The sequence below is a fragment of the Salvelinus alpinus genome, chromosome 12, assembly GCF_045679555.1.
Source record: "Salvelinus alpinus chromosome 12, SLU_Salpinus.1, whole genome shotgun sequence".
In the NCBI taxonomy this organism is placed as follows: Eukaryota; Metazoa; Chordata; class Actinopteri; order Salmoniformes; family Salmonidae; genus Salvelinus; species Salvelinus alpinus.
This window is the reverse complement of record NC_092097.1, coordinates 55,650,272-55,663,053: the sequence shown is the minus strand read 5'-3', so window position 1 is coordinate 55,663,053 and position 12,782 is coordinate 55,650,272. Positions and strand designations below refer to the sequence as shown.

The following is a 12,782-nucleotide window of genomic DNA, read 5'->3' as shown; positions in this document are numbered from 1 at the left end:
TCGACCAATCAATCAACAAATTAATCGATCATTCAACCAATCAATCGATATAGTACCCCATAACGACGTGATAACAACCTATTAGCTACACCCTGGTGAAGGTTCTTCAGCCAAAATGTTGGTCAAATATTTTACCTAAATATTACTGAAATACATCCACAGCTACCAGAGGTACAACATTCACTTCCAGTTTTGAAGAATACAAAACAGCAAAACCAGACAATGTTTACACTGTAGGAAGTGATGTCATAACATTCATGTTCCATATTGACTGACCTTCATGTCTTAAAGTAATGATGGACTGTCGTTTCTCTTTGCTTATTTGAGCTGTTCTTGCCATAATATGGACTTGGTCTTTTACCAAATTGGGCTATCTTTTGTATACCAACCCTTACCTTGTCACAACACAACTGATTGGCTCAAACACATTAAGAAGGAAATATAATTCCACAAATTAACTTTTAACAAGGCACACCTGTTAATTGAAATGCATTCCAGGTGACTTTGATTTTCTATTTTAAATGTTTTACTCATCTATTGTTTTACTTAACACTTTTTTTTCTTATCTTCTTATTTTAAGCATTGTTGGTTAAGGTCTTGTAAATAAGCATTTCACTGTAAGGTCTACACCTGTTGTATTCGGCACATGTGACAAATAAAATGTGATTTGTTTAACACTTTTTTTGGTTACTACATGATTCCATATATGTTATTTCACAGTGTTGATGTTTTCACTATTATTCTACAATGCAGAAAATAGTAAAAATAAAGAAAAACCCTTGAATGAGTAGGTGCATCCAAACCTTTGACTGGTACTGTACTGTATGTGTGGAATTATTTTATTAGACCAGCCCACAAACAAAAACAAACAAATCATGTCATCTGTAATGCTGACTGATAAGTGCACTATAAAGGTTTCGGGTTTGATTATGAAAAAAAAGAATAATGGTTTTCAATTTCTATTATTATAATGTTTTTTAATTAAATGCATTATGTGGGTTGAATGCTGTAACAAACACAGATTAAAACAATTAATACAAGTCCCATGATGGTAGTGAGTGCCCATTACTGCTTATTAACTTATCACTTATTAACCATAATTTATTCACATGACTTTACTTTAATAAAATATTTCAGTTGTGTATATACACAATTTTTTCAGCCTATTTGAAGACTTTATTATTTCATTCCAAGTCCTCGTCTCATATTTATAGAGCTGCTGTCTGCGCTGTCTGACAAAATCTGTATTTTAGTAGTTCTTCAAAGTAAATAAGGCATACTTTTATGACTGCTGAACACCAACTATAGCTCATAGATCATGTACTGTATTGTTAAGCAACTGCTCTCTATCCCTCTCAAATGTGTGTTCATGACCGGATAAGTAGGTGTGCAATTTATTAAGGTCATTGTAGGTAATTACCACATTTCTGCGCTAAACTATGTATAATTTTTCCCTGTTGGAAACTACAACTCCCTACTACATCGCACATTTCGGGCTTGATTTACATTTTGTTGTCTTACAGCCTAAATTTAAAATGGATTCAATTGAGATGTTTTGTCACTGTCCTACACACAATACCCCATGATGTCAAATTCGAATTATGTTTTTAGAAATGTTTACAAATTAATAAAAAATGAAAATCTGAAATGTCTTGAGTCAATAAGTATTCAACTCCTTTGTTATGGCGAGCCTAAATACGTTCAGGAGTAGAAATGTGCTTAACAAGTCACATAATAAGTTGCATGGACTCACTTTGATTGCAATAGTGTTTAACGTGATTTTTGAATGACTACCTCATCTCTGTACCCCAACAGATACAATTATTATCTGTACGGTCCCTCAGTCGAGCCTGTCTTCTCTTGAGAGCCAGGTCTGCTTACAGCTGCCTTTCTCAATAGCAAGGCTATGCTCACTGAGTCTGTACGTAGTCAAAGCTTTTCTTAAGTTTGGGTCAGTCACAGTGGTCAGGTATTCTGCCACTGTGTACTCTCTGTTTAGGTCCAAATAGCATTCTAGTTTGCTCTGTTTTTTTGTTAATTCTTTCCAATGTGTCAAGTAATTATCGTTTTGTTTTCTCATGATTTGGTTGGGTCTAATTGTGTTGCTGGGGCTCTGTGGGGTCTGTTTGTGTTTGTGAACAGAGCCCCAGGAAAAGCTTGCTTAGGGGACTCTTCTCCAGGTGCATCTCTCTGTAGGTGATGGCTTTGTTATGGAAGGTTTGGGAATCGCTTCCTTTTACGTGGTTGTAGAGTTTAACGTCTCTTTTCTGTATTTTTTTTAATTTGCGGGTATCAGCCTAATTCTGCTCTGTATGCATTATTTGTCGTTTTACATTGTACACAAAGGATATTTTTGCTGAATTCTGCATGCATTCTCAATTTGGTGTTTGTCCCATTTTGTGAATTCTTGGTTGGTGAGCGGATCCCAGACCTCACAACCATAAAGGGCAATGGGTTCTATAACTGATTCAAGTATTTGTAGCCAGATCCTAATTGGTATGTTGAATTTTATGTTCCTTTTGATGGCACAGAAGGCCCTTCTTGCCTTGTCTCTCAGATCGTTCACAGCTTTGTGTAAGTTACCTGTGGCGTTGATGTTTAGGCCAAGGTATGTATAGTTTTTTGTGTGCTCTAGGGCAACAGTGTCTAGATGGAATTTGTATTTGTGGTACTGGTGATTGGACCTTTTTTGGAACACCATTATTTTGGTCTTACTGAGATTTACTGTCAGGGCCCAGGTCTGGAAGAATCTGTGCAGAAGATCTAGGTACTGCTGTAGGCCCTCCTTGGTTGGTGACAGAAGCATCAGATCATCAGAAAACAGTATACAGTTTACTTCAGATTCAAGTAGGGTGAGGCCGGGGGCTGCAAACTGTTCTAGTGCCCTCGCCAATTTGTTGATGTTATGTGGGGCTCAAGCTGCATCCCTGTCTCACCCCACATCCCTGTCTCACCCAACAGCCCATTGCCAAGAGATGAGTTATAGGTGTACCTCCCATAGAAGTCCCCTCGAAGCCTACCATTGTGAATATGTACATACCCAGCGTGCGACAGAGCTGCAGGAGTTGTGATCCGTTTTTGTTGGTTATGTTGTCAAACTGTAGTTGTGCCTAGGGGGGCATATGGGGGAGGGAATGCTGTCATCTCCAGGGAGGCGTTTGTCCCCTTGTGGGCTGAGGGTGTCAAATCAAATGTATTTATATAGCCCTTCGTACATCAGCTGATATCTCAAAGTGCCGTACAGAAACCCAGCCTAAAACCCCAAACAGCAAGCAATGCAGGTGTAGAAGCACCGTGGCTAGGAAAAACTCCCTAGAAAGGCCAAAACCTAGGAAGAACCCTAGAGAGGAACCAGGCTATGAGGGGTGGCCAGTCCTCTTCTGGCTGTGCCGGGTGGAGATTATAACAGAACATGGCCAAGATGTTCAAATGTTCATATATGACCAGCATGGTCACATAATAATAATCACAGTAGTTGTCGAGGGTGCAGAACCTCAGGAGTAAATGTCAGTTGGCTTTTCATAGCCAATCATTAAGAGTATCTCTACCGCTCCTGCGTTCTCTAGAGAGTTGAAAACAGCAGGTCTGGGACAGGTAGCACGTCCGGTGAACAGGTCAGGGTTCCATAGCCGCAGGCAGAACAGTTGAAACTGGAGCAGCAGCACGGCCAGGTGGACTGGGGACAGCAAGGAGTCATCATGTCAGGTCGTCCTGAGGCTTGGTCCTAGGGCTCAGGTCCTCCGAGAGAGAGAAATAAAGAGAGACAGAGAGAATTAGAGAGAGCATACTTAAATTCACACAGGACACCGGATAAGACAGAAGTACTCCAGATATAACAAACTGACCCTAGCCCCCCGACACATAAACTAATGTAACATAAATACTGGAGGTTGAGTCAGGAGGGGTCAGGAGACACTGTGTCAGGTTCTTGTCCAGTTCTAGCATTTAGGTCACCATAGACTAGTATATGTCCCTGAGCCTGGAAATGATTAATTTCCCCCACCAGGATGGAGAAGCTGTCTTCATTAAAGTATGGGGATTCTAGTGGGGGGATATAGGTAAGACACAGGAGGACATTTTTCTCTGTTAAGATCATTTCCTTTTGAATTTCTAGCCAAATGTAAAATATTCCTGTTTTGATAAATTTAATAGAGTGAGTTAGGTCTGCTCTAAACCAAATTAGCATACCCCATGAGTCCCTTCCCTGTTTCACACCTGGTAGCTTGGTGGATGGGACTACCAGGTCTCTGTCGTTAACACCACCTTTCTTAACAGAGTGGTATTGTGTTAACATAGCACTGTGCCATGCCAGGGGATGGTCTGTGTGGAATATTAAGTTGCTTATGTTCCCATTTTTATAACAGTCAGCAAAACGTGTCTCTTGATTTTCCATAAGGAGCTTTTTCTGTACTATTTTCTTGCCTTATCATTTTTTACATACACAGGGTACTGTATTTTAATTACCTCTGAACAACAGCTTCAAAGACTTCTGCATTTGGTTGGGGTAGCCTGTTTGATTCTCGTGCCATTGGGCAAAAGGGCTCTGACACCTCTCACTTGACACGTCAGTGCTAATTGAAGTTCTATCTCCTTGTCCTAGCAAACTTGGTAGTCCAACTCAGCATTAAGTCCTCATAAAGTAAAGTATATCACTGTAATGTACTTTTCTCCTTGGCTTTTGAATATAAAATATAGCTTCAGACTAAACATTACTCGCTCAGTTCCAGGTTGGTTGGTGTTTTCAGTTTGTTTCCCAGAGCATTTGCTGTATAGCTTGGGCCTTCTAGGTAATTCCGTAATTCATCCAAAATCATGTTGTAGGCTTTGAGTTTTGATCTGGAGAGTTTATGCTGTGGAGGGTAGAATCCTGTCCCTGTCAAAACATCCAAGTTTACAGTGGCTTGCAAGATGATTCACCTCCCTTGGCATTTTTCCAATTTTGTTGCCTTACAAATTAAAATATTAAAATAGATTTTTGGGGGGGTTTGTATCATTTGATTTACACAACACCTTGAAGATAAAAAAATATTTTCTATTGTTTAACAAACAAGAAATAACACAAAAAAATCTGAAAACTTGAGATTGCATAACTATTCACCCCCCCAAAGTCAATACTTTGTAGAGACACCTTTTGCAGCAATTACAGCTGCAAGTCTCTTGTGGTATGTCTCTATAAGCTTGGCACATCTAGTCACTGGGATTTTTGCCCATTTTTCAAGGGAACACTGCTCCAGGTCCTTGAAGTTGGATGGGCTCCGCTGGTGTACAGCAATCTTTAAGTCATACCACAGATTCTCAATTGGATTGAGGTCTGGGCATTGACTAGGCTATTCCAAGACATTTAAATGTTTCCCCTTAAACCACTCAAGTGTTGCTTTAGCTGTATGCTTAGAGCCATTGTCCTGCTGGAAGGTTTCCCTCAAGAATTCCCCTGTATTTACACCATCCATCATTACTTCATTTCTGACCAGGTTCCCAGTCCCTGCCGTTGAAAAACATCCCCACAGCTTGATGCTGCCACCACCATGCTTCACTGTGGAGATGGTGTTCACGGGGTGAGGGGTGTTGGGTTTACGTTTTCCTTGATGGCCAAAAAGCTCAATTTCAGTCTGATAAAGGAATTTATATGTTTAAAGTAATGACTAAAGAATTCCACCCTGAAACATATTTAACGGTGTGAAATGTATTGGAATAATAAGACTATAATCCAATAATGTGTGTGTGGGACAAGTTAAGACGGAGAAATGTATGGTTGAGAAAACAGAGGCTGGTATAAAATGACTGTGTTTGCATTTTTGACTTCAGAACGTTCTCTGAATAAAGAACTAACCTATTGCAGACTGGGGGCTTTGTCTAATTCTTCATTAACCAGGGTCTTACAAACTTCTGGGAATTGGTTAAAGCTATAGTGATAGTTGAGTTCAACCATTGGGATAAAAATTCTCGTAATACAGTCTCATCTGACCAGAGTACCTTCTTCCATACGTTTGAGGAGTCTCCCACATGCCTTTTGGCGAACACCAAATGTGTTTGCTTATTTTTCTCTTTAAGCAATGGCTTTTTTTCTGGCCACTCTTCCGTAAAGCCCAGCTCTGTAGAGTGTACGGCTTAAAGTGGTCCTATGGACAGATACTCAAATCCCCGCTGTGGAGCTTTGCAGCTCCTTCAGGGTTATCTTTGGTCTCTATGTTGCCTCTTTGATTAATGCCCTCCTTGCCTGGTCCGTGAGTTTTGGTGGGCAGCACTCTCTTGGCAGGTTTGTTGTAGTGCCATATTCTTTCAATTTTTTAATATTGGATTTAATGGTGCTCTGTAGGATGTTCAAAGTTTTGGATATTTTTTCATTACCAAAACCTGAACTGTACTTCTCCACAACTTTGTCCCTGACCTGTTTGGAGCGCTCCTTGGTCTTCATGGTGCGGCTTGCTTGGTGGTGCCCCTTTGCTTAGTGGTGTTGCAGACTCTGGGGTCCTTTCAGAACAGGTTTATATATACTGAGATCATGTGACAGATCATGTGACACTTAGATTGCACACAGGTGGACTTTATTTAACAAATTATTTGACTTCTGAAGGTAATTGGTTGCACCAGATCTTATTTAGGGGCTTCATAGCAAAGGGAGTGAATACATATGCACGCACCACTTGTTTTTTTTTGTTTTTTTTTGACAAAGTATATTTTTTAACTCCCCTTCACCAATTTGGACTATTTTGTGTATGTTCATTACATGAAATCCAAATAAAAATACATTTAAATTACAGGTTGTAATGCATCAAAATAGGAAAAACGACAAAGGGAATGAATACTTTGGCAAGGCACTGCATCTAACGCCAAATATATATTTTTCTAAGAACATGCTGAAAAATGCAGGAGCTCATCTGCTCATGACCTCTCTGTCCTCTGTCTCTTCTCCATCACCCCAATGAAGTGACAACATCAGTTATTCTCTTCTCTATCTCCATCACCCCAGTGAAGAGACAGAGGCATCAGCCATTGTGTGAGAGAGGAGATAATGAAGCATGAAGCGACTAGGTAGCAAGGAGTAACATGCTTCCATCCACCCACACAGCACAGCAGGTACATTGGGACTCGGCAGTTGCAGTCTTTTGCACTGTCTTAGAATCTTCCCTTAATCATCCCTACTTTCACAGTACCCGAACAAGTTTGTAAAAAAAATAAAAAAAATCCTACCTTAGTTTTCATAACCTCCCACAATGTCTCTCCCCATGTCAGGTTCATTTAACTCCTGAGAGTCAATTTCTTGCTCTAAGCTATGAGTGGGCCTGTGGCTGTGACGTTTAGCCTCCTTCCAATGCTATTCTGAAGACTCTGGCTGTAGTGTCTATTTTATTTTGAGTGTTAACTGTAACCTGGGTGTCCTCTTTAGCCTTGTCTACAAGGCTTGCTGCCAAATGTGCCTTGGTTCAGCATGTTCAAAAACCTTTTTTCTGAGGGCTCTTTGTTGTTGATATTTGTATTTTTTATTTTTACATCTGAGGCATAGGACATTCATTTACTGTACATCCCACCCACTCAGCTGCTAGGTTAATCCCTCCAGTAATTTCTAGACCCAAGCTCCCTACCTTTTTTGCATGTTCTACAGCCCAACTATTAATTATGCATGACAAGCCAGGGGTTATACATTTGCTTGGTCTTGAACTGAAAATTGCACCTGCTCCGAGCACTTCGTCGGTGGATGCACTGCCCCCCTCCCCACAAGCTCCCCGTCTCCCTCTCCCACTGAGTCTGACTCGCTAGTAGGCCTACTAACTAGTGGAGGGATTAGCAGCGCTGCTAGCTAGTGGAGGGATTAGCAGCGCTGTTAGCTAGTGGAGGGATTAGCAGCGCTACTAGCTAGTGGAGGGATTAGCAGCGCTGCTAGCTAGTGGTGGGATTAACAGCGCTGCTAGCTAGTGGAGGGATTAGCAGCGCTACTAGCTAGTGGAGGGATTAGCAGCGCTACTAGCTAGTGGAGGGATTAGCAGCGCTGCTAGCTAGTGGAGGGATTAGCAGCGCTGCTAGGTAGTGGAGGGATTAGCAGCGCTGCTAGCTAGTGGAGGGATTAACAGCGCTGCTAGCTAGTGTAGGGATTAGCAGCGCTGCTAGGTAGTGGAGGGATTAGCAGCGCTGCTAGCTAGTGGAGGGATTAGCAGCGCAGCTAGCTAGTGGGGGGATTAGCAGCGCAGCTAGCTAGTTGAGTTGTTCACTACTCAGTGTGATGGAGTTGTTCACTAATCAGTGTTGTGGAGTTGTTCACTACTCAGTGTGATGGAGTTGTTCACTACTCAGTGTGATGGAGTTGTTCACTACTCAGTGTTGTGGAGTTGTTCACTACTCAGTGTGGTGGAGTTGTTCACTAATCAGTGTTGTGCAGTTGTTCACTACTCAGTGTTGTGGAGTTGTTCACTACTCAGTGTGATGGAGTTGTTCACTACTCAGTGTGGTGGAGTTGTTCACTACTCAGTGTGATGGAGTTGTTCACTACTCAGTGTGGTGGAGTTGTTCACTAATCAGTGTGATGGAGTTGTTCACTACTCAGTGTGGTGGAGTTGTTCACTACTCAGTGTGGTGGAGTTGTTCACTACTCAGTGTGGTGGAGTTGTTCACTAATCAGTGTGGTGGAGTTGTTCACTACTCAGTGAGGTGGAGTTGTTCACTACTCAGTGTGGTGGAGTTGTTCACTACTCAGTGAGGTGGAGTTGTTCACTACTCAGTGTGATGGAGTTGTTTACTACTCAGTGAGGTGGAGTTGTTCACTACTCAGTGTGGTGGAGTTGTTCACTACTCAGTGTGGTGGAGTTGTTCACTAATCAGTGTGGTGGAGTTGTTTACTAATCAGCTCTGTATAGGACAGACTGATGTTGTGTTTACTGCAGCTCTGTATAGGACAGACTGATGTTGTGTTTACTGCAGCCCTGTATAGGACAGACTGATGGTGTGTTTACTGCAGCCCTGTATAGGACAGACTGATGGTGTGTTTACTGCAGCTCTGTATAGGACAGACTGATGTTGTGTTTACTGCAGCTCTGTATAGGACAGACTGATGTTGTGTTTACTGCAGCCCTGTATAGGACAGACTGATGGTGTGTTTACTGCAGCCCTGTATAGGACAGACTGTTGTTGTGTTTACTGCAGCCCTGTATAGGACAGACTGTTGGTGTGTTTACTGCAGCCCTGTATAGGACAGACTGATGGTGTGTTTACTGCAGCCCTGTATAGGACAGACTGTTGGTGTGTTTACTGCAGCCCTGTATAGGACAGACTGTTGTTGTGTTTACTGCAGCCCTGTATAGGACAGACTGTTGGTGTGTTTACTGCAGCCCTGTATAGGACAGACTGATGTTGTGTTTACTGCAGCCCTGTATAGGACAGACTGATGTTGTGTTTACTGCAGCCCTGTATAGGACAGACTGTTGGTGTGTTTACTGCAGCCCTGTATAGGACAGACTGTTGGTGTGTTTACTGCAGCCCTGTATAGGACAGACTGATGTTGTGTTTACTGCAGCCCTGTATAGGACAGACTGTTGGTGTGTTTACTGCAGCCCTGTATAGGACAGACTGATGTTGTGTTTACTGCAGCCCTGTATAGGACAGACTGTTGTTGTGTTTACTGCAGCCCTGTGATCCTAGCTGCCAGAGGCTACATAGTAATAATGCTAGAACAGGAAACAGAAGCAGCACACACACACACACACACACACACACACACACACACACACACACACACACACACACACACACACACACACACACACACACACACACACACACACACACACACACACGCACACTCTATCAGGACGTTCCAGCTCTATTCTTATCCCTGTCTGAGGCAGAGACCTGCGCTATCAGGGCGTACCAGCTCAGTTCATATCCCTGTCCTGAGGCAGAGACCTGCACAGGCTTTACCAGGTAGTTCACACTCCTGTCCTGAGGTTGTACGCTGATTCAATATACAGCTGAAGGAGTTCTCTGCTGCATGGGGATAGACGAGATTAAGAGCAACAAACAACACTTGGGTGTTAGGGTTTAGGGATTCTAGCAATAAAGAGAACAGAAGAACTAAACCTCCTGGTGCAGACAGGCAGGCATACAGCCATGCAGATAGTTAGACAGGCAGACGGAGACATAGAGACGCAGACAGGCAGACGGAGACATAGAGACGCAGACAGGCAGACGCAGACAGGCAGACGCAGACAGGCAGACGGAGACATAGAGACGCAGACAGGCAGACGCAGACAGGCAGACGGAGACATAGAGACGGAGACATAGAGACGCAGACAGGCAGACGGAGACAGGCAGACGCAGACAGGCAGACGGAGACAGGCAGACGCAGACAGGCAGACGGAGACAGGCAGACGCAGGCAGACGCAGACAGACAGACATAGAGACGCAGACAGACAGACATAGAGACGCAGACAGACAGACAGACATAGAGACGCAGACAGACAGACAGACATAGAGACGCAGACAGACAGACAGACATAGAGACGCAGACAGACAGACAGACAGACAGACATAGAGACGCAGACAGACAGACAGACATAGAGACGCAGACAGACAGACAGACATAGAGACACAGACAGACAGACAGACAGACAGACAGACATAGAGACGCAGACAGACAGACAGACATAGAGACAGACAGACAGACAGACATAGAGACAGACAGACAGACAGACAGACAGACAGACAGACAGACAGACAGACAGACAGACAGACAGACAGACAGACAGACAGACAGACATAGAGACGCAGACAGACAGACAGACATAGAGACGCAGACAGACAGACAGACATAGAGACGCAGACAGACAGACAGACAGACAGACATAGAGACGCAGACAGACAGACAGACAGACAGACATAGAGACGCAGACAGACAGACAGACATAGAGACGCAGACAGACAGACAGACATAGAGACACAGACAGACAGACAGACAGACAGACAGACAGAGAGACGCAGACAGACAGACAGACATACAGACAGACAGACAGACAGACAGACAGACATAGAGACGCAGACAGACAGACAGACAGACAGACATAGAGACGCAGACAGACAGACAGACATAGAGACGCAGACAGACAGACAGACATAGAGACACAGACAGACAGACAGACAGACAGACAGACAGACAGACAGAGAGACGCAGACAGACAGACAGACAGACAGACAGACAGACAGACAGACAGACAGACAGACAGACAGACAGACAGATAGACAGATAGATAGATAGATAGATAGATAGATAGATAGATAGATAGATAGATAGATAGATAGATAGATAGATAGATAGACATCACAGCAGCAAGATTTGTGACCTGTTGCCACAAGAAAAGGGCAACCAGTGAAGAACAAACACCATTGTAAATACAACCCATATTTATGTTTATTTATTTTAACTTGTGTGCTTTAACCATTTGTACATTGTTACAACACTGTATATATATAATATGACATTTGTCATGTCTTTATTGTTTTGAAACTTCTGTATGTGTAATGTTTACTGTTAATTTTTATTGTTTATTTCACTTTTGTATATTATCTACCTCACTTGCTTTGGCAATGTTAACACATGTTTCCCATGCCAATAAAGCCCCTTGAATTGAATTGAAATTGAATAGATAGATAGAGAGAGAGAGAGAGAGAGGTGGGTCACGATCAGATGAGCTCCTGCATTTTTCAGCATTTTCTTTAAAAAATATAAATTTAGAGTTAGATAAACTTGGATTTTTTGTCAGGAACCCATACAGGATGCTACCCTCTACAACATAACCTTCACTTCAAATCAAAACTCAAAACCTACAACCTGATTTTGGACGGATTTACGGAATCACCTGGAAGGTTCACATCTACCAAGGATTAATTATTATATTCAGCAAATCCTCTGCTAAACAACAGAAACCTGAGAACACCACCCAACCTGGAACTGAGTGAGTAATGTTTAGTCTGAAACTATATTTGATTTCCAAAAGCCAAGAAGAAAAATACATGACACTACTTTATAAGGACTGAATAGTAATATAATTCTGCCAAGCTTGATACAGCTTCAACTAGCACTTAAGTGTCAAGTGAGAGGTGTCAAAGCCCATTAGCCCAACAATGGCAGGAGAGTCGAATAGTCTACCCCAACCAAATGGAGAGGCCTTAGAAGCTCCCTCCTGCTGTTCAGAGGTAATTAAAATACAGTACCCTGTGCATGTAAAAAATGACAAGACAAGAAAAGATCACAAAATGAAGCTCCTTATGGAAAATCAAGAGACACTTTTTGCTGACTATTACAAAAATGGGAACATCAGCAACCTTATCTTCCACACAAACCATCCCCAGGCATGGCACAGTGCTATATTAGCACACTACCCCTCTGTTAAGAGAGGGGGGGTTAACGAGGGGTGGAAACTCAGGATTCTTGACAATGAGGACGAGGAGTCAGCTAATATAAATCTCTATAAGTCTGGAACAGTATTGGTACAGGGCAACCACACACAGTTTCAGCTGGACTTTCACCTAATCAAAGAATTAGCCCAGCAGGAGAAGCTCTCCCTTGATAAAGATACCCCCACCCCAAGTGGGTCAGACCAAACCTCTTCACCATATAACCCCACAGACGAGCAACCCTCAGCAGACAGTCAACCTCCCAGTACAGAGTACTTCTCCCTCATTGAAATGAAGGATAAATTCACCCAGCTGGAGGTAAGGCAGGTGGAGCTGGAACAGCAGGTGATCACACTCCAGTCAGCACAGACCCAGACAACAGTCCAGCACAACAACACCCC

At 42.7% G+C, this 12,782-nt stretch overlaps 1 protein-coding gene across 3 annotated transcripts in view; it reads left to right on the top strand.

Moving 5' to 3' along the window:
- The window catches only part of grm7 (glutamate metabotropic receptor 7), a 402,008-nt gene that overhangs the window by 254,282 nt on the left and 134,944 nt on the right, over positions 1 to 12,782 (top strand). The gene's annotated exons all lie outside the window — the stretch shown is intronic.